This window comes from Carlito syrichta, unplaced genomic scaffold, assembly GCF_000164805.1.
Source record: "Carlito syrichta isolate Samal-C Ts95f unplaced genomic scaffold, Tarsius_syrichta-2.0.1 Scaffold289800, whole genome shotgun sequence".
Lineage (NCBI taxonomy): Eukaryota > Metazoa > Chordata > Mammalia > Primates > Tarsiidae > Carlito > Carlito syrichta.
The window spans coordinates 202,207-221,596 of record NW_007233896.1 but is presented as its reverse complement, the minus strand read 5'-3'; positions in this window follow the sequence as shown (position 1 = coordinate 221,596).

Sequence of the window (19,390 nt, the reverse complement as noted above, 5' to 3'; positions counted from 1 at the left end):
CCGTGTGTACATAATTTATTTTATTGTAGGTATAAACATCTTTTAGAAAGATCAAATGTAACACAATTTTAGTTTTTTTCTCATCATAAAAGTTGGACATCTTTTCATATCAGTACATACAAGTTACATTATTGTTTAAAGATGAATAACATTTCAGTACAGACTGTGGCCATTGCTTTGCTAAGCTATGGTGTGGCCATGTGCTCTTTGAGCTATGGCCGGGCCGTATTTCCTGGTTTTGGTGCCCTACCCTACCTTGGGGAGGTGAAACCCTTTTCTCTCTCTCTCTCTAATTATCTTCTAAATAAACTAAATTTTCTAATCTAAAAAAAAAAAAAAATCCAGTATAGGATGTCCTAGATGTCAGTGTTGCCTTATTGATAAACACTTGGATGGTTTCCTATTTCTCACTTATATAAACAATGCTGTAGCCAATATTTTTTCCTAACAGTCCTTTTTAAAATTTAAAAGGCTAATTTCAAGAAAAGAAAATTCTAGATCAAAGGACCTGCCTAGTTTTAGCTTTGACAGACCCTGCCACAGTGCTTTCCAGAACAACCCTGTCCATTAACACTCCCAATTACAAGGAGGAGAGTAGCCGGGCTCAGTGGTTCAGCCTGTAATCCTGCACCTTTGGGAGGCTTAGGTGAGTGAACTGCCTGAGCCCGTGGGTTCGAGACCTGCCTGGGCAACTTGGCGAGACCTCATCTCTACAATAAATTAAAAACTAGCCGGGTGTGGTAGCGCGCGCCTGTAGTTCCAGCTACTTGGAAGGCGGAGGCGGAAGGATCGCTGGAGCCCAGCAGGTCGAGGCTGCGGTGGCCGGGAGCGGCCACTGCACTCCAGTCTGGGTGACAGAGTGAGACTCCAACTCAAAAAAAAAACAAGGAGAGAAGCTGTCTCCCTGAACCCCAGTCCTGGGTATGGTTTCTCACTCTAGGTTGCACTTCTGTCACAATCCGTGAGACCGGCATTCTCCTGCATGTACTGGCCATTCATGTTTCTTCTTTTCTGAAGGGCCTTTTAGAGCACCTGCCCATTTTCCACAGGATGGCGATCACCCGTGTGTGGTCATGAGGGTTTGCTGTTCCTGAAGAGGGGACGGCTGCTGCCCCCTTCCTGGACACGTGCTCTCATTTGTCACAGACTCGTCTAATCTGCTGCGTTTGTGTAAGCTGCCATGCAGCCCCCAGGGAACTAGACTTGAGTCCCCTGAGGTGGGGCCAGCTCTCCTGACACAAGGCCTCTCCAGTAGCTCCCAGACCTCCACAGGGACCACAGCAGATGGTGGTTCTCCCCAATCATTCTTCCTAGCATATGCTCTTATTCTCAAAATTTAACCCCACTTATAATCCACAAAAGACACAGTGACATGACCAAACTATCAGAAAAAATACCTAGAACACAAGTCTACACACCCAGGCTCCCACATTGTTTTATCAAGTAACTCAAGAAGGGCCAGGGAACATAATTATGGGGGGGCTGGTGTGGGTACCCTAAGAGCCATCTTGAGGTGGATGGGAGGGGACTTTGTGAGACTCATGAAGCCATAAGCAAGCAGGCCATGGCCATACAACCATGGATAAGATCCATACAAGATGTTCACTGATAAAATTAGGAGTGGTGCTTCCACATCAAAGCAGAGGAAGTACAATGTTTTAGTTGGAAAGAGTATGACTTCACCGGCAACTAAAATAGCTACAATTTAAGCTTTTGCTATGTGCCAGCTCCTGTGCTAAGCATTTTATAGGGATGATTGCATTTACTCCTGCAATCCACTCTGTGAGCAGGCAGTAGGCGCATGCTGGTGTCTACATGGTTCCCAAGTCAGTCCTGTGCATCCCAGCGTGTGATTTGGGGCAAGGGACTTCACCTGCCTAAGCTTCGGTTTCTGAATCTAAGAATGAAGACAGTATGTAAAAGAGCCTGGTACACAGTGAGTGTTTAGTGTGTGCTCGCTCTTAATATCATCACTGCTTCACAACACAGGGGGCACAGCAGGACCTACCTCTCAGAGCTGAAAGGGAATGTTGGAAAGAACTTAGCACAATGTCTGGCACACCGAATGCACCCAATAAACACTAATTATTTTTATTGTTAATACTCTAATCACCCTTATTTTGTAGAAGAGAAAACTGTGAGGAGAGGAAAAGGATTAAATAATTGCCCACTGGGACTCAGTCAGTAAGTGGTAGAGCTAGCGTTCAAAAACAGGAGCAATGCAATGTGCTATGGTTTGAATGTGTCCCTTAAATTTCATGTGTTGGAAACTTAATCTCCAAATTCATATGATGATCATAAGCAGGGCCTCTGGGGGGAAATTAGGATTAGATAAGATCACCAGGGGGCCCAATGATGGGATTAGTGGTTTTATAAGAAGAGGAAGAGAGAACTGAGCTGACCCACATGTTCCTGCCCTCTCGCCATGCAACACCCTCTGTCACATCATGATGCAGCAAGAAGACCCTCACCAGATGGCGGCGCCATGTTCTTGGACTCCCCAGCCTCCAGAACTGTAGGAAACAGGCTTTTTTCTTTATAAATTATCTAATCTGGGACATTCTGTTATAACAACAGAAAACAAAGACTAGAGTTGAATCTCATTTCTTAAAATATCAGAAGGATATCAGAAGGTTCACAGGGGGCCCCAACTGCCAAGAAGAATTTTGCAGTCCAACTTCCCCTCCCCTCCCCTTGGAGAAATAGGCACCACACACTGAAGGGGGTTCTGCTATTGATGAATGGGACTCAGAGAAATAAGAAGAGAGGGAAGGTTCCACCTTCACAAGTTCAGTCCTTCTACATAATAAGAAAAAAAAGGGAGTGTGAGTGGGACTAAATTTTGACAAAGGAGAATCTCCACGAAGTGCAGGTTATAAGAAGCGGCAGAAAAGAGAAGTGCTGTCGAAATTATAGATCTGATCCTCCTTAATGCCTATGAAGTAACACAAAAAAAAGTAATTTCTTTTTCATCCTTTTGAACTGAACCACTTGGGTAGTGGCTGAAATGAGGCTATATACACAGCATAACACATTTCTATTATGTTGCAAAGTATGTTAACTAAGTCTCATGAATCCCCTTAGTCATTAGCATTAAAGCATGCTGAGACCCCAACAAACACAAGCAGAAGGTAATGCTTCAGTAGTTAAGATACCCTTGAGGAATTACACCAGGACCTCCTGAAATCAACCATGTGAATACCTGAAACTAAAATCTGATCTGTGATCACTCAAACTATATATGGCAGGTGAGACTGCTGGCTAGAACTACAAAGAAAAAAGAAAAGAAAAGGTGCTGCTTCTTGTGGTAAATTCTACTTAGTCCCTCCCCCCAGTTCTCTGCAATATAACAAAGCTGAAGTAATTCAAACATTGAAACAGGAAACCAAAAAAAAAAAAAAAAACGAAAGCCCTAAAAACAAAACTATAAGACATTGAAGGGCCGGAAACCAAGTGATTGCACAGACAGCAGTTTCACCTTAGGAGCCTGGGGCTTCTAGTGGCCTGGACAACACAGTCTCTCTCTCTCTCTCATGGAAACTCAGCAGCATCTGGTTTGCCTCCCAAACTTCCAAAGTATTTACTATCTCTACTTCCCCATGGCCAGCTGCACAGTCTTCAACCTCATCTACTTTCTCTCCCAATGGTATTCATGGAATAGCATCAGTACCAAGGCACTTTCTCTATACACAGATGCTGCCAGCTGCTTCTAACCTGCCAACTATCTCCTGAAGCAGAGGCAGTGTACAAAGAGCGACTAAGTAGACTAGGGAGGGGGACATCATGCTCGAGCTAGGAGGATAAAAGGCAATTTAATTTATATGTTTGAGGTAGCAAAGGGAGTAAAAAAATAAACATATGGTGAAATCACCTTGCTAAAAAAAATTATGGTAAAAGCACTACATTTAATAAAGACATCAGATATTTCTATCTGCTTCAACACTATATTATGGTTAGTGAGCAGAAGATGGAAGGCAGTGGTGGAACAGGAAGCAACTCGAGAAAGGTGGGAAGGTAGGGGTAGGTGGGCAGGCAGAAAACAGACACTTCTGAGATGCTAGGGAAACATTTCACACGTTTCTAAGCTGTGTCCGGGACCCTGTTCCCTTTGAAAAGGTGAATGTAGCTTTCAGGTAGTGAGTAGTTTAATCAAGAGAGGGAAGTGCCACACAGAGGAATAAACTGAAGCCAAATGGAACCGGCAGACAGGCACAGACAGGGAAGTCTGCCATCCCCCTCAGTTCCCCATGTCCTTCACTCGTTCACACTTCTTCCCACCTGGACTGGTCAGAAAGTCAGTGAAGTGAAAAATATTTCCTGCCCTCAGGGGGTCCTTGGTCTAGGGGGAGATGCCCTCTTGTGAGGAAAGGCTACTGGTCAGTTTGTCCAGGTCAACAAAGCCAAAACCCACGCTTCCCAGGGTGAGAACATCCTGGTAGCCCAGTGACAGACAGGCCTCCGTTCCTCAGTGGGTCGCTTCTCTCAGAGGTTTTTAGTTTCTCCTTATGCCTCTGTGTGGCTCCCAGGAAAGGCTGTGAGCCTTCAGGGGGGGAACTGATTGCTTAATTCTGAGAAACTCAGCTCAAGAATAAAGCAAAATATTGTACATTAGTCTAAACAAATAAGTTTAAGCACTACACAAACAGCAGAAAAAACACAGAGAACAAATCCTGTTAGGTCATCAAGATTTCTAAATAATTTGAGCACATGGAGATTCAAGAGATTTCTAGAAGTTAGCACAGCAGTGTGAAAGAATAGGTTTAAATTGTCTTGCTTCTTGCAAAATCATAGGTTAACTGGTAGTTTTTATGCCAATTATGGGAGAGATGTTCAGAAAAAAAGAAACATCCTCTTAATGAACCCTCAAAAGGGTAAAGTCAAAAGACTTTATAAACCTTTGTATCAGGTATTATTTCTGTTCAATTAAGAAACAACAGCCTTCCACTTAGTTAAGTATGATAACCAACAACTACAAGATCAGTATCACTGAGGAAGAGAACCACCAAGTGGGAGGATTTTATCTTGAAAGTCATGACCAGTAAGACATTCAACTGTAGTCTGTCATGCAACCTACTTATGCTGTTAGCATCATCCCCACAGGATGGGGCATGTATGTTGCACCCAAGGCTCCTGTTAAACTGAAAGTACCAATAAATACAACAGGAAATTGCTCCTGGCCAAACCCTGAGAGGGTTTTGTGTGTGCCTTTATAATATCATAGTTCAGTGCTTTCTTTTCATTTGACTGGGCCCATCTCATAGGAGTGTTAGATGCAACCCATCATTTTAAATGTAAGTTTTTCTAATCATATGTGGGGCTTTGCAGACCCATCCAACTATAAAAACACAAAAGCTATAGGTGAGATAGGCTACTATCGGAAAGCAAGTTGTAATTCCTTCTCTGTGAAATCACATAACTCCAGGACTGCTTCAGCCAACCACACAGCCCTCCCTGGCCTGGGAGGCACAACGGGTCTGGCAGAATGAGCAAAAGGACTCTTGTTTTCATTCTGCTATTTTCTAGCTGGACCTCAGACAAATCACTTAGCCTCATTGACCCCAAGAAGTCACCCCAATGACCCGCACGTGGTAAAAACACAGGGTCTGAACAAAATTCAACAGAAGAGCACTACCCGAATGTAAACCATTTGGCTGAGTGTCTGTCACCACTTCGCACCATCTGTCATTCAACCAGTATTACATACCTCTCGCTGGGAACCTACTCCTTCTTGTGGGAGTCCATTTCCTTTCTTTGGAATGTTTTTTTACTGATCAAAATCTATGATCAGTACGAACATAGATTAAGCTCCTCCTGCAGGCCAGGTCTGTGCCAAGAGCTGATGCTACAATTCTGAATGCAACGGACTAACTCTCCTGGCACGATTCACAGATGAGCCCTTGTAGTGGGAGCAGCACCATGGAGGCAAGGCTCCAGAGGACAGGAACATTGCTCCCCAGATGATGTAAGCCAGGAAGCATGCCTAGTCCAGGTTGGGGAAGGCTAGGATGTGAGGCTGGCTGAGATCCAAGCATGGACAGGCACTCGCAAGGCAAGGAAAGCGAGGGAAGGTTGGCGAGGGAAGGTTGGGAGGTCTGGAGACCCCATTCAAGAGGCTGGTGCTTATCTAGGGCAAGGAAAGGCCCTGAGGGTTTTGAGCAGGAGGCTGATGTAATCAGGTCTGTAGTCACACTTGAATCTTCTGCTTGGGGTCATGAAGAACAAGTCTGACTCCTTAGTATATGACAACCTTGTAAATCTTTCCTGGTATTACAGAAAGCTTTGGGCTACACAGCTGGGGGGAATTCAACCTGTTCTCAAAGACCTTCTGCACCCCCAAGGCCTTCCACACCCTCATGCTCCCTTAGCACTTTGTCCACACTGCAGGCCAGTTCAGTGTATTCATGACTGTTTCCCTACTGGCCTGCAAACACCTCTAAGGCAAATGCAGAATCTTGATTCACAGTGGATCAATGAGCTGTCACACAAAGCTTCATTCTTTGAGGTGAAGAAACAGAAGCTCAGAAAAACAAGTAGAAGTCTGAATTTGAACCACATGTTCTGACTTAAGGTCAGTGCCCTTTGAACTACTGTACATTACTGCCTTGCCCTAATTCTCTTCCAAGAATGAAAACGATCAAAAACACAAACATTGAAGTTCTATTATTTCCATCATTTCTACTCTGCACCTTTTTCTCTTCTAGGTCAGATATCTGTTTTCTCAACCAGTCCACACATAATATAGTCTGGGTGTCTTTTCAACCCAGTAACTCTTCTCTGAACTCATTCTATTCCAGGTCAGAACACAATGTTCTGGGTATGATCCCATCAGGACAGAATTCTACAAGGTGACTACCTTCTTCATGCTAGGTCAGGGGTCAGCACATTTTCTGAAAAGGGACAGAGAGTACATAGGGCTTCATCGGCCATGTTCTCCGTCCCAACTACTCAGCTCTGCCCTAATTGAGGGAAAGCAGACACAGACAATATACACAAGGCTGGGCTGTGTTCCAAAAAAACTGTATTTATGGACACTGAAATTTGAATTTCATCTAATTTTCACATGTCAGGAAATGGTATACTTTGTTTTTCCCAACCATTAAAAATGTAAAATATTGCTCTTGGCCCAGCAGCTGACCAGTTTTGATCCATGGGCTGTAGTTTGCCAAAGCCTATTTTATTTTATTTTTTTTTGAGTCAGAGTCTCACTCTGTCGCCCAGGCTGGAGTGCAGTGGCACGCTCATAGCCACCACAGCCTCCACCTGTTGGGCTCAGGCAATCCTTCTACCTCAGCCTTCCAAGTAGCTGAAACTATAGGCATGTGCCACCATGTCCAGTTACATTTTTTTATTTATTGTAGAGACAAGGTCTCACCAAGCTGCCCAGGCTGGTCTCATACCCGTGGGCTCAGGCAATCTTCTCACCTTGGCCTCCCAAAGTGCTGGGATTATAGGCGTGAACCACTGTGCCCAGCCATCAAAGCCTATTTTAGATGATACTTTCAAATAAATGCAGCCAGTGATTGTGTTACACAGCTGCAAATAAACCAAAAAGCCATCAACTCACATTCAGGCTGCTGTCAACTTAGAGTCCTCTGGCCCCATGCTGGGATATGCCTCTCCATCTTCTGAAGGGGAGAGAGGGGCTGGACCTTTCACCCCACCTCAGGTTTCCAGGTGGAGGAGCCTCCTTGAGGTCAGTCCCCGGATTCCCTCTTCCCACCTTTACTCCTTCCTGAAGGTGGGAGATTAATCTCACTGCCAGGTTTAGAAGAATACCCTGTGTATGCTCAGCTCAGCCCCTCCCCTCCGGACCTGCCTAGAGAAGGAATCCTTGGCCTGCTCTCTCCTAGGAAGGAAGACCTGGCATTTTAGGGTGAATTCAGCTTGGGTACTGATAGCAAGTCCATGTGGCCACACCACTAAGACACGTGGATTCTGCCAGTCATAGAGTTGGCTTTTAAAAGATAGTCTCAATCTCTGATGTTCACGTCTACCTTTTAGTTCACACTGTGGGAAGAGAAGCAAGGGATTATCAAGTTTTGTGCTTTTTAGACTCAGGCAGGACCTGACATCTATGCTACTGGTTTGGCTCACTGCTCCCACCTGCCAGGGTTTCACACGCTCTCACTCAACTCTCAAGACTTTAGTACTAGATGTCTACATCCCAGTAACAACAATCGCTTATGAATACGCTGATGAAAGGTACATTCTGACGCAAGCAAGAAAGCTAGACTTCACTTTCTTTTTTTTCCCTTCAGTTGGAGTCTCACTGTTGCCCAGCCTGGAGTGCAGTGGCACGCTCACAGCCACCACAGCATCCACCTGCTAGGCTCAGATGAACCTTCTGCCTCAGCCTTCCAGGCAGCTGGAACCACAGGCGTGTGCTACCACACCCAGTTTTATTTTATTTTTTTATTGTAGAGATGAGGTCTCACCAAGTTGCCCAGGCTGGTCTCAAACCTCTGAGCTTAGGCAATCCTCTCAATTCAACCTCCCAAAGTGCTGGGATTACAGGCTTGAGCCACCATACCTGGTTCACTCTTCATTTTCAACCTGAGGTGATTTTTCCATTAATCCAAATCACCTGGGCACTGTCACTAATAGTTACTAAACCTTCTAATTGGCCTCCCTTCCCCAATTCTGTTTTCCACTCTGTTACCAGTGTGGGGTTTTGGTTTTTTTTTTAAGCATGCAATAGATATGTCATCTCCTATTTAAAACTCTTTCTATGGATTCTCTGATTCATAGGGAAGACCCACAGCCTGCCACTCATGTGAGCTGGAAAGACCCCTAGCAAGGCATTCAAAAGGTGTTTAAAAAAAAAAAAAAAAGACCATCCCCTATGGTACTGTCCTACCAGCAGTCTGTGCTACAAACCAAGCCTCACTTTATAGCTCCATCCACTACTGGGACCAAAGGAGAAGTCAAGATCTGCCCCCAGGGGGTTCAGTGTGATCTAGCCGGTGAGGCCACACTGCAGAAGTCTCCCTGGCTGCCTCTCCAAGTCTTTTAACCCTCTCTCCTCTCATGAACCCATCTACCTTTACGTGGGCCTGCAAATCTGCTCTCCTCAAAAGAGACCAGTAGCTTCAAAATCAAACTCATCAAACATTATAGAGGCCAAGCACACGCTGTAATCCCAGCACTTTGGAGACCAACGCAGGAGGACTGAGGCCAGGAGTTTGGCAACAAACCAGCCTGGGCAACACAGCAAGATCCTGTCCCTACAAAAAATTTAAAAAATTAGCCAGGCATGATAGCATATACCTGCCATCTCAGCTAATAGGGAGGTTAAAGCAGGAGAATCACTTCAGCCCAGGAGTTTGAGGCTGCAATGAGGTATGATCACACCACTGTACTCCAGCTGTGGTGACAGAGTGAGACCCCGTCTCTAAACACAGATTCTCAAACCTGTGGAAGCAGAATCCGTGTTCCACCAAGTCCCCCAGTGATTCACATATACATGGATGTTTAAAAGGCTTGTTATAGAGCAGAGAATCACCCTTGTCTTGGCTCCACCTGCGGATTTCCTGAATTATAGTAAGTCCTCTACATATGAACATTCAAGTTGAGAACTTTCAAAGATGTAAACATGCATTCACATGTCTGACCACATAAGTTAGTTTGTGTGTCTGGCATGCTTTCCAAGGTACTGTAAGATTTAAAATGTTTTATTTTTTGTTTGTTTTTTATGTAATATTTGTGTGAAAAGTATTATAAACCTACTCTAGTATAGTACTATATAGCCGACTGTGTTAGTTGGGTACCTAAGCTAACTTTGTTGGACTTAAGAACAAATTGGACTCATGAACGCACTCTCAGAACAGAGATTGTACATATGTAGGAGACTTACTGTACTGGGTTTGGGCCAGGCATCTGTCTTTTTTTAAGTTCCCAGATAATTCAAACATTGCCAGTAGTAGGGAACACATCCTCTGTCCTTGGCTGCTTCTGTTATCTCAAATGTATCATCAGATGCCAATTAATTTCCAAAGTAACCATTAGGAGAAACCAGGCCACATAAAGAAAAATCTCACTGGTCAAGTCATCCAACCACAAGTAAGTATTGTGCCTCTTCCCCTCTGGCCAATGTAAGGGGCTATTTTTACTAGTCAATTGTTGTTTTTCTAGGGCTGGAAGCTACCTCTACCTAAAAAAGGAGCTTTTCTGATATTAACAAAGAAAAAAGTAGCATGGCCAGGCAGGGTGGTCAACTAACTCCTCCTGGCTTGCCTGGGACTCTCCCACTTTTAGCACCAAAAGCTCCTATCCTGGCACATTCCTCAGTCCCGGGCAAGCTGGGACGGTTGGGTGCCCCCATCCCATCCCCCTTTCCCCCATGCCCCTCGCAGTCTGCCCTGACCGCTCCCTCTTCTCTTCCTCTTGCTCTATGATGAGCTGCCCTCAGTTCCTCCCAGAGCTCACACCTGCCTCTCTGTCTTGCTTTGCCTATGCTCTTCCCCCATCTGGAACTTTCTTCCTTCCACACAGGGCCTAGTTCATTCCACTCATTCTCCAGTTCTCAGATCAAATGTCACTTCTCTGACTGTTTCCAACCCCCAGGCTTCAGCAAATCCCCGTTTTCCTTTTTCATAGCTCATGATGTCCTCTTCACAGCACTTCTCACAGTTTATACAACTGCATTTGTGTTTGACTGGTGTCTCCCCATGTAGACAGTAAACGTCTTAAGGTCTGGGACAGCGTCTGCTTTCGCTCTGCTTTTTCAGTGCCTAGGCACACAGAACACAGTTAATGAATACTTGCTGAATGAATGAAATGAATCTATATAATCAGGATCTAACCCGGATGTCTCCATGACAGAGACTGCCAGCTTCCCCCTAGGGTCATTTCTCTCCCCTCCCTCCACCAAGATTAAACCCTGACTTTCAGCTAGGCACAGGGCTACTTGGATAAAGGCTTGTTCCGTCATCCTTAGATGCTGGGCACAGCTGTGTGAGTGCATTATGGCTAAGAAGTGGCATGTGCAACTTTCAGAAGGTGTATCAAGAGAGGTGTGTTCCCTGCCCTTCTTCTTCCTTATAGCTGGAATGTAAGTATGATGACTAATGCTCCTGCAGCCATCCTGTATCAAACAGCGACAGTGGACATGGAAGGCAGGCACAGTGGAGAAACAAATTGGAAGGAGCCCAACCCAACCCTGGGGTGCTACCTCTCTCTTACATGAGAGAAATAAACTCACTTATTTGGGGCTGTTCTCTTACTCCACCACACCTATCCTAACAGCCTCTATCTTGGTGGTCCCTTCTGACTTTTCTTTTTTGAGTCGGAGTCTCACTCTTGCCCAGACCAGAGTGCAGTGGCATGCCCACAGCTACCGCAGCCTACACCTGCTGGGCTCAGGCGATCCTTCCACCTCAGCCTTCCAAGTAGCTGATCTACAGGTGCGCCACCACATCTGGCTAATTTTTTGATCTATTATAGAGACAAGGTCTCTCCAAGTTGCTCAGGATGGTCTCGAACCTTGGGCTCAGGCAATCCTCTCCCTCCACTTCCCAAAGTGCTGGACTATAGGCAAGAGCCACTGCGCCTGGCCCCTTCTGACTTTTAACTTGTATGTCAGAAATAATGAATCATCAGTGTGTTTTCTCTTCCCTTAATTATACCATGTGAATACAAAGTAGGAAGTGAGAGTGTGAAGTGGTCACCTAGCAGGAAGGCTTCAAGGTAGTGAAATGAGGAGGGAAGCCAGGGAGTCAGGAAGCCAGAGTCTGGTCCTAGAGAGCTGAGCCATCTGGACCTTAGCTTCCTCCCTGTGAGCAAAAAGAGGAGGCCAGACCATTAACTGCCATGTCCCTTTGTTCTCCAGAGGCCTCCGTATCTTAACATGTTTCAGATTTATGTTGGAGGAATAGTCACTTTGGGGCACAAAGCAAAGAACTTGACACAGTTGTAAAATTACTGACATTCAGTTAAACTCAAAATACTTCTCGAAGCTTACACCAGTGGAAAGAAACACCTGACAAATGCCAGCAAAGACCCCAACCCTTAGAAGTTCATGCATTATTCTACAGATCTAGTAAACCAATTGACCTGAAGGCACAGTTCTTGTAAAGAGTCCACAAGGGCTTCCATGGAGGTGGCCAGCTTCTAAAAGACAGCAATTGAGAAAGAGACAGAGAGACACATTTAGGAGACTGGATGGGAGGGAGAGGAAGAACTGTACCTTCACACATCGCAGGCTCCAAAGTTGGAATGAATGAATCAATTATATACGGGAAAAGCCACTGGAATGTTAAAGCACGAAGAACAAGATAGTAACACCAGACGCTGTTCAAGTCCTCCATCATGACAATCAGTTAACTACCCAAAACTGAGTTTAACAAATATTAAAAAAAAAAAAAAAGGGATAAACCATGGATAAAACTATCTAACAAGTGCTTAAAGTGATTTTTTTTTTCTTCAGGGCCTGATTTCATATTTCATTTCCTATGAAATTTCAGATATCTTTTTTTTTTCTTTTTAGTTGGAGTCTCACTCTGTTGCCCAGACTGGAGTGCAGTGGCCGCTTCTGGCCACCGCAGCCTCGACCTGCTGGGCTCCGGCGATCCTTCCGCCTCAGCCTTCCGAGTAGCCGGAATTACAGGCATGCGCTACCACGCTCGGCTGATTTTTGGCTTTATTGCAGAGATGAGGTCTTGCTGCCCAGGCGGGTCTCGAACCTGCGGGCTCAGGCAATCCACTCACCTCAGCCTCCCAAAGGCGCGGGATTACAGGCTGAGCCACCGAACCCGGCTGAAATTTCAGATTTCTTAGGAAAGAATTGATAGGCCCAAAACATGTGCTGTCTCGGGTACAAGACTGAGGGACCCATTATTTACATTACTCATTCCACTGGTTATGTTTCCATTTCAAGCTGAGCAGCCAGCCTAATCTTTAGCCACAAACCGACCTCCAATTTCATTTTGTAAATGTCAAGTAAAATGACAGAAAGCTGATCTTGTCCACTGACATCAGTGCCATCCAGCCCTTCCTATCTAGATGGCGACTGGTTACAGCCCACGCTGGCACTGGCCACTTCCCCTTTCCTTCCAGTCGCTCTGCTTGCCCCATAGCATTTCAACTTGGCCACGTGGTCAATTTGGAAGACAAAGAACCTCAGTTTTCCTTTAATTTTAGACAGCTAACAGGCAGGTTGAAGCCTTCAGCAAAAGGTTAAAAAATACATCGTGTTGTACCAGGTGTTATTCCAAGACCCAGGGATGGGTTCTCTCATTACCAGCCAAGAAATAATTTGGTTCATTTCTCTTAAACCTGGGAGACTAAGTGCTATGAAGAACACTCTACGCCCTGGCTTAGAGGACAGACACAGCCTGTTCAAAGCAGATGCACTGATAAGTTTCCACCACCAGCTCTGATGCCTGCCTCCATTCCTGAATCACTTGGGAACTGGTTTGTACCCACTGAGGTTGTCCCATGCCTAGAGAGAGCAGGGACCTCATCTCCACAGCAGAGAGAGGGTGGCATGCTTCTCTTTTTTGACAATAAACCCTTGACGTTTAATGAGATCTTACTTCTGAATTGAGGGAAGACTCTTGACAATGACTTCCAGCTACATGGGTACTCCCTCAGCTAGAAGACAAATTTGAATATTCATTAAAAACCATTAATATGGCAAGAAGAGAAAGAGTTAATGAGGTACTTTACTCTGTGTCTTTTCATCCAACAATCCCACACAGACTCAATGACAGTCACATGGTTAAATCAGTAACAAAAGATTTACTATAAAATTCTTGATTCAGAGATTAATTGAGCATAGCATTTTACATGCTTCAGTTTCTGGGATTTTTGTTTATTCCCTAGGAATCCCAGCAACAGTACTAACAGACAATAGTCTTTTGTCTCCAAGAAATGAACATAAACATTTTATCAGCCTCTTAAATTTAAACATGATGCCACCTGTCTATTCTGGCTCCAATTAAATGGGAAAGTAAAAAATGGAATATTACTAGAACAAAAGGTTATTGGAAAGATGAAAACACATACAAAAACTTTTGTTGATTTATTGTGAATTAGCATTTAAATGTAATTTTATTAAATAAACTACAAATCAACTAAATGTATATATAACCTCATTTTGAAAGCAGATTGCCTTACAAAGTAACTGAACATTTCCAAAGGACTCACATTGGCAGGACAGAAAGGATTTATTAGCTGAATATACTAGTCAATAACTCCTCTAAGAGTTTAGAGAACCACATATATAGGAAGTTTTAGCCCTGTAATGACAACTTTTTCATAACCTCTCTTTCTTTTCCTGTACCCAGACCTGTGAGTTACCTCAAACTATGAAAGTACTATACAAAGGTTAACCCAACTTTATTTATTTTTATTCTTTGAGTTGGGAGTCTCACTCTATCACCCAGGCTGGAGTTCAGTGGCACACTCACGGCCACCGCAGCCTTCACCTACTGGGCTCAGGCGATCCTTCCACCTCAGCCTTCCAAGTAGCTGGAATTACAGGTGTGCAACACCATGCCTGGCTAATTTTTTAATTTATTACAGAGATGAGGTCTCACTAAGTTGCCCAGGGTGGTCTGGAACCTGTGGGCTCAGGCAGTCCTCTCACATCAGCCTCCCAAAGTGCTGGGATTATAGGCATTTGCCACTGTGCCTAGTCAATTAACCCAACTTTAATTCAGAACAGCTTATATGAGATGATATAACCTTGGAAACTATGGAGAGTTCTCAGGTAGAACCCAGAACTCTGTTTCAGGTGACAGAAGCAGACAGATGGTTAAGAATCTGTTACAAGTCGAGTCTCACGCTACGGTTTGAATCCTGGCTACCACTTACTAGCTGGAAGTCTTGAGCAAATTTTACAGCCATTCTGAGTGTCATGGCATGGTGGCTATAGAGATTATGTAACACTGTGGTCTCCATATAAATATTACAGAACATTAACTATGGTCAGCACCTCCATGTCTAGCACCATCACTATGACAGGGCACAAGTACTGGGTGTTACAGGCACATAGGAGAGCACCCACCCCACCATAGCCAACAATGGTCTCCCAGGTGAAGTTTAAGTCTACCAGGGGTCCTGACTCAGGTAAAAGGTGATTTTCAAGTTAATAATGTACCAGTCAACTTTTCTGCTTAGATAAAACATGTGTACCAAAAAGTCACATTTGATTTGGTATTTAATCATCTCATAGAAATGTAAGCATAGAAGTATAAAAATGGGGCAAACATGTAAAAAAAAACACAAAAACTACGGACTGTTTCCTTTTAGGCATTCTGTTGTGTGTGTGTGTCTTTAATTGTTGTGCTTTGTATCTGCCTAAGCCCTCAAACTATTTTTTTTGAGGGGTCGGAGTCTCACTCCGTCACCCAGGCTGGAGTGCAGTGGCACATTCATGGCCACCGAAGCCTCGACCTGCTGGGCTCAGGCAATCCTACCCCCTCAGCCTTCCAAGTAGCTGAAACCACAGGCATGCGCCACCATGCCCAGCAAATTTTTTGATTTATTGGAGAGATGAGGTCTCACCAAGTTGTCCAGGCTGGTCTCAAATTCATGGGCTAAGGCAACCCCCTTACCTCAGCCTCTCAAAGTGCTGGGATTACAGGCTTGAGTCACCACGCCCAGCCAGACTATTTTTTAAAGAAGGAAAATATTTCTCTTGACAGTTACGAGTAGCACACAAAGGAACCGCAGCTGCTCACTCAGCTCTCTGGCACATGCTGTCCTCCACGGGCACCCTCTTCACTCCTGGTCCAGTCCTTGAGAGCAACAGCCTCGAAGGCACTTATACTGGGAGCAGTTCACAGTTCTCAGCTCACCCTTGGCAGTCTGCATGGAGGGGGGGCGGGTGCACCCCACATGCTTCATTGCTCCTCTTATCTCTGGCCAGCCACCGGGTCATTAACATTTTACATTTGCCTGCTCTCCTGTTGAACACAGAAGCACTCACTAGGGAAGCTTACCTGCCTGCCTAGTGATTCCCTGTGACTGCCCAGAGAACAGGCCAAAGACTGATGTGGAGGGTCAAAACATCAGCTTCACACATACAGTCGCTCCTACCTGAATGACTTTGGACGTTGAGGAATACGCCTTTGAATTGTCAGAAAAGTCACGTGGGAGGTTGGGAGACCGTGTCCGAGTTTGTGAGTGACTTGGTCTTTGAAAGAGGATAAAAAATACCGGCAACTTCACAGTATAAGGTAATTATGATAATAACAGCGCCTGCCTACGGTGAACCATGAACAACCAGTTCTAAGCACGTTATATGTTAATAAATAAGCTAGCCGGGCTCGGTGGCTCAGCCTGTAATCCTGTGCTTTGGGAGGCCGAGATGAGTAGATTGCCTAAGCCGGCGGGTTTGAGACCCGCCTGGGCAACTTGGCGAGACCGCATCTCTACAATAATTTCAAAAAAAAAATTAGCCGGGCATGGTAGCGTGCACCTGTAGTTCCAGCTACTTGGAAGGCTGAGGCGGAAGGATCGCCGGAGCCCAGCAGGTCGAGGCTGCGGTGGCCAGGAGTGACCACTGCACTCCAGTCTGGACGACAGAGTGAGACTCCAACTCAAAAAAAAAATAAATAAATAATAAATAAATAAATAAGCTAAGACACAGTTAGACTCTACCCCAAACAAAATCTTACCCAGAGTGGCAGTATAAAACAAAGAAAAAAGCAGAGCTGCTACAAGTATAGCTGGAGTGGGTACCCCCAGTGTCAGTCCCTAAGAACCACTGAAGAGTCCTGTGGCTCCTGAGAATATAGTTGAAAACGTGAACATTACCACTAAACAGGTGAAGATGGGCAGTGGTGGAGAGAATCCCAGCCAAGCAGAACCAATCAAGACAGTTAATGCCTGAGGTTGGCCAGAGGTAGGAGGAGCCAGGAGTGTGTGGTGCACACATTTCCTCCTCAAACACAGAGGTCTGCCTCAGATGTACAGAGAACTAGGATCCTATTCCACAGTATGACCAGGCTTCCCCTGCCTTCCTCAGAGGTGACAGTGACTTCTCTGGGCCTTAGAGCATGGCACTAAATAATCTTCCAATGTTTCTTGGATGAGTCTAATATTCCAATTCATTGTCTTTACAATCATATTATGCACAGACGCTTAGTCCATGATTCTCAGTATTCTAATACTTTTAACAAGAAATAGTACAAAATGACTACCAAACAAACTCTTTTTATACCCACCTGTTCTGTGGGTATTTTTTTTTCTTCTGTTGTTGTCGGTTTTTCTTTTATTGCCAAGTGCTACTTGGTCGTACTTGCTGTTATCTCAAACGCTAGTCTTGGGCTCTCTCTCTTATCAAAATAGTTGAGTAGATAAGAAAGGGGTCCCCATCCTAGCTTTAGCGATTGATATTAAAACTGTTTTTTGTTTGTTTTGACAAACACAATCAGCAAAGAAGGGAAATTCCTAAGTCCTCAGAGGTTATGTTTCGGAGAAAAAAAGTTTTCCAAAACCTGATCCTTGAATCACATTCTTCCTCTGCTGCACACAACAGCAGATCCCACAATTGGAATGGAGGAAAGAATTCTCTCCCTGGGCTCACGGTACTGGCATGCCTTGAACTTGGTGCAGATAAAGGAAAAATTCTGAGTGATGATGTTAAGCTCTGAGTAGGCACCTTTCTGCCTCCCAAACCAGCTTTTTCCAGCTGTGCTCCTACCTCCGTTTCCAACTTCCCTCCCTCTGCCAAACCAAGGCGGGGAGGAAAAAAGAAAATAGCATAATACAACGTTCAAATGAATACACCCATAGGAAATATTTGGCTAATTCTACAACAACCCAAGGTGCAGAAAGGTTGAAAAATGAGTTCATTCTCCAAACTTCTGAGAGTCGGAGGTAAGACAATCACAGAATTCCAGATTGGGAGAGGCCTTATAGACCAGCTAGCCCGATATTTTCATTTTATGGAATGAAGACACCAAAGTCTAGAGTGGCTATGACTTGTACCCAGACATTCCTGGGCAGAATGACATCTAGACCTCATGTCCTAACTCCCTGAAGGGCGCTGTTTCCATTGTACCCAATAGCCTGTTGTATGAATTAAAAGCTCTTGCTGTGACCAAGAACAACAATTAATAAGCATTCCTAGCACCTGCCAACCTCCCAGCACCTCTGCAGTACCTGCAGCCCAAACTCTGTGTTTGGAAGCAGGCGTTCTTCCAAAATTCAGTAGTGGGCTCACACTCCTTGCTCAGCCTCCAGACAAATACAGACACAGGAATGTGTTCCATCAAAATGGCGAAGCAGGCTGGGCGCAGTGGCTCACGCCTATAATCCCAGTGCTTTGGGAGGCCAAGGTGAGAGGACTGCCTAAGCCCACCGGCTGGAGACCAACCTGGGCAACTTGGCGAGATCTCATCTCTACGGTAAATCAAAAAATTGGCCAGGCATGGTGGCACACGTCTGTAGTTCCAGCTACTTGGAAGGCTGAGGTGGAAGGATCACCTGAGCCCAGCAGGTGGAGGCTTCAGTGGCCATGAGCGTGCCACTGCACTCCAGCCTGGGCGACAGGGTGAGACTCCAACTCAAAACAAAACAAAACAAAAACCCAAAAAACAAAAAAACCCAGAAAAAAACCCGAAAAGCAGCTAAGTCCATCTTCCTCGGAGTTGGGAAGAAAAACACCCTCCACCTCTCGGTCTTCAGAGCCACCAAGCCAGAGGGCGGAGACGCGGAGACCCAGGGACTTGCATGCGCGACCTGCCGCCACCCTATGCTGCTGCTCCCGTCCTTAGTGATTTTTTTTAAAGCCATAGTTGCCTCTGTTGTTTGGCAAGTCTCGACTGCCGCGAAGGTGTGTGCCACATCCTCTGACAGCAAAGCGCGAAACCCGGCAACTTCCCTCCGACAACAATCTTTGAGTTCTCAAAGGGGACACTGGGCCCCGCGGGTCCACGCGCCCCGGGCCTGCCCGCGGGGGGGGCGAGAGAGCCCGACCCCCGCCACCGCCTGGATCCCCCCCGCGCGGCTCTGATGGGCACCCCCCACCCCATCCGGTAAGACCCCCTCTCCTTCCAGGAACCTGCTGCCTGGCGACCTAAACAGTTCTGCCTCCCGGAGGCCTGTAGTTTCTTATTCAAAGGCGACCCCTGTCCCCGACGGCTGCTCCAACCTTGCAGGTGGGGTGCAGCCCCACCCCACGCCCCGGCGCGGCGGCCCCCAGGACTTCCACGCTCACGGTTCGGCGCCTACGGAGAAGGGAGTCCGGTGCTGTCAAGTTCATTGGCTCAGTACCCACATTGCCAAACCCATGGAATCAGTTCCACTGCTTTTGAGAGTGGACTGGATTTTTAAAAATGTGCTACATATACAGGATGAAGTATTACACACCATAGAGAAGAAAAAATCATAAACTTTGCAGCAAATTAGAAAGAGTTGGAGACCATCATATTTAGTGATC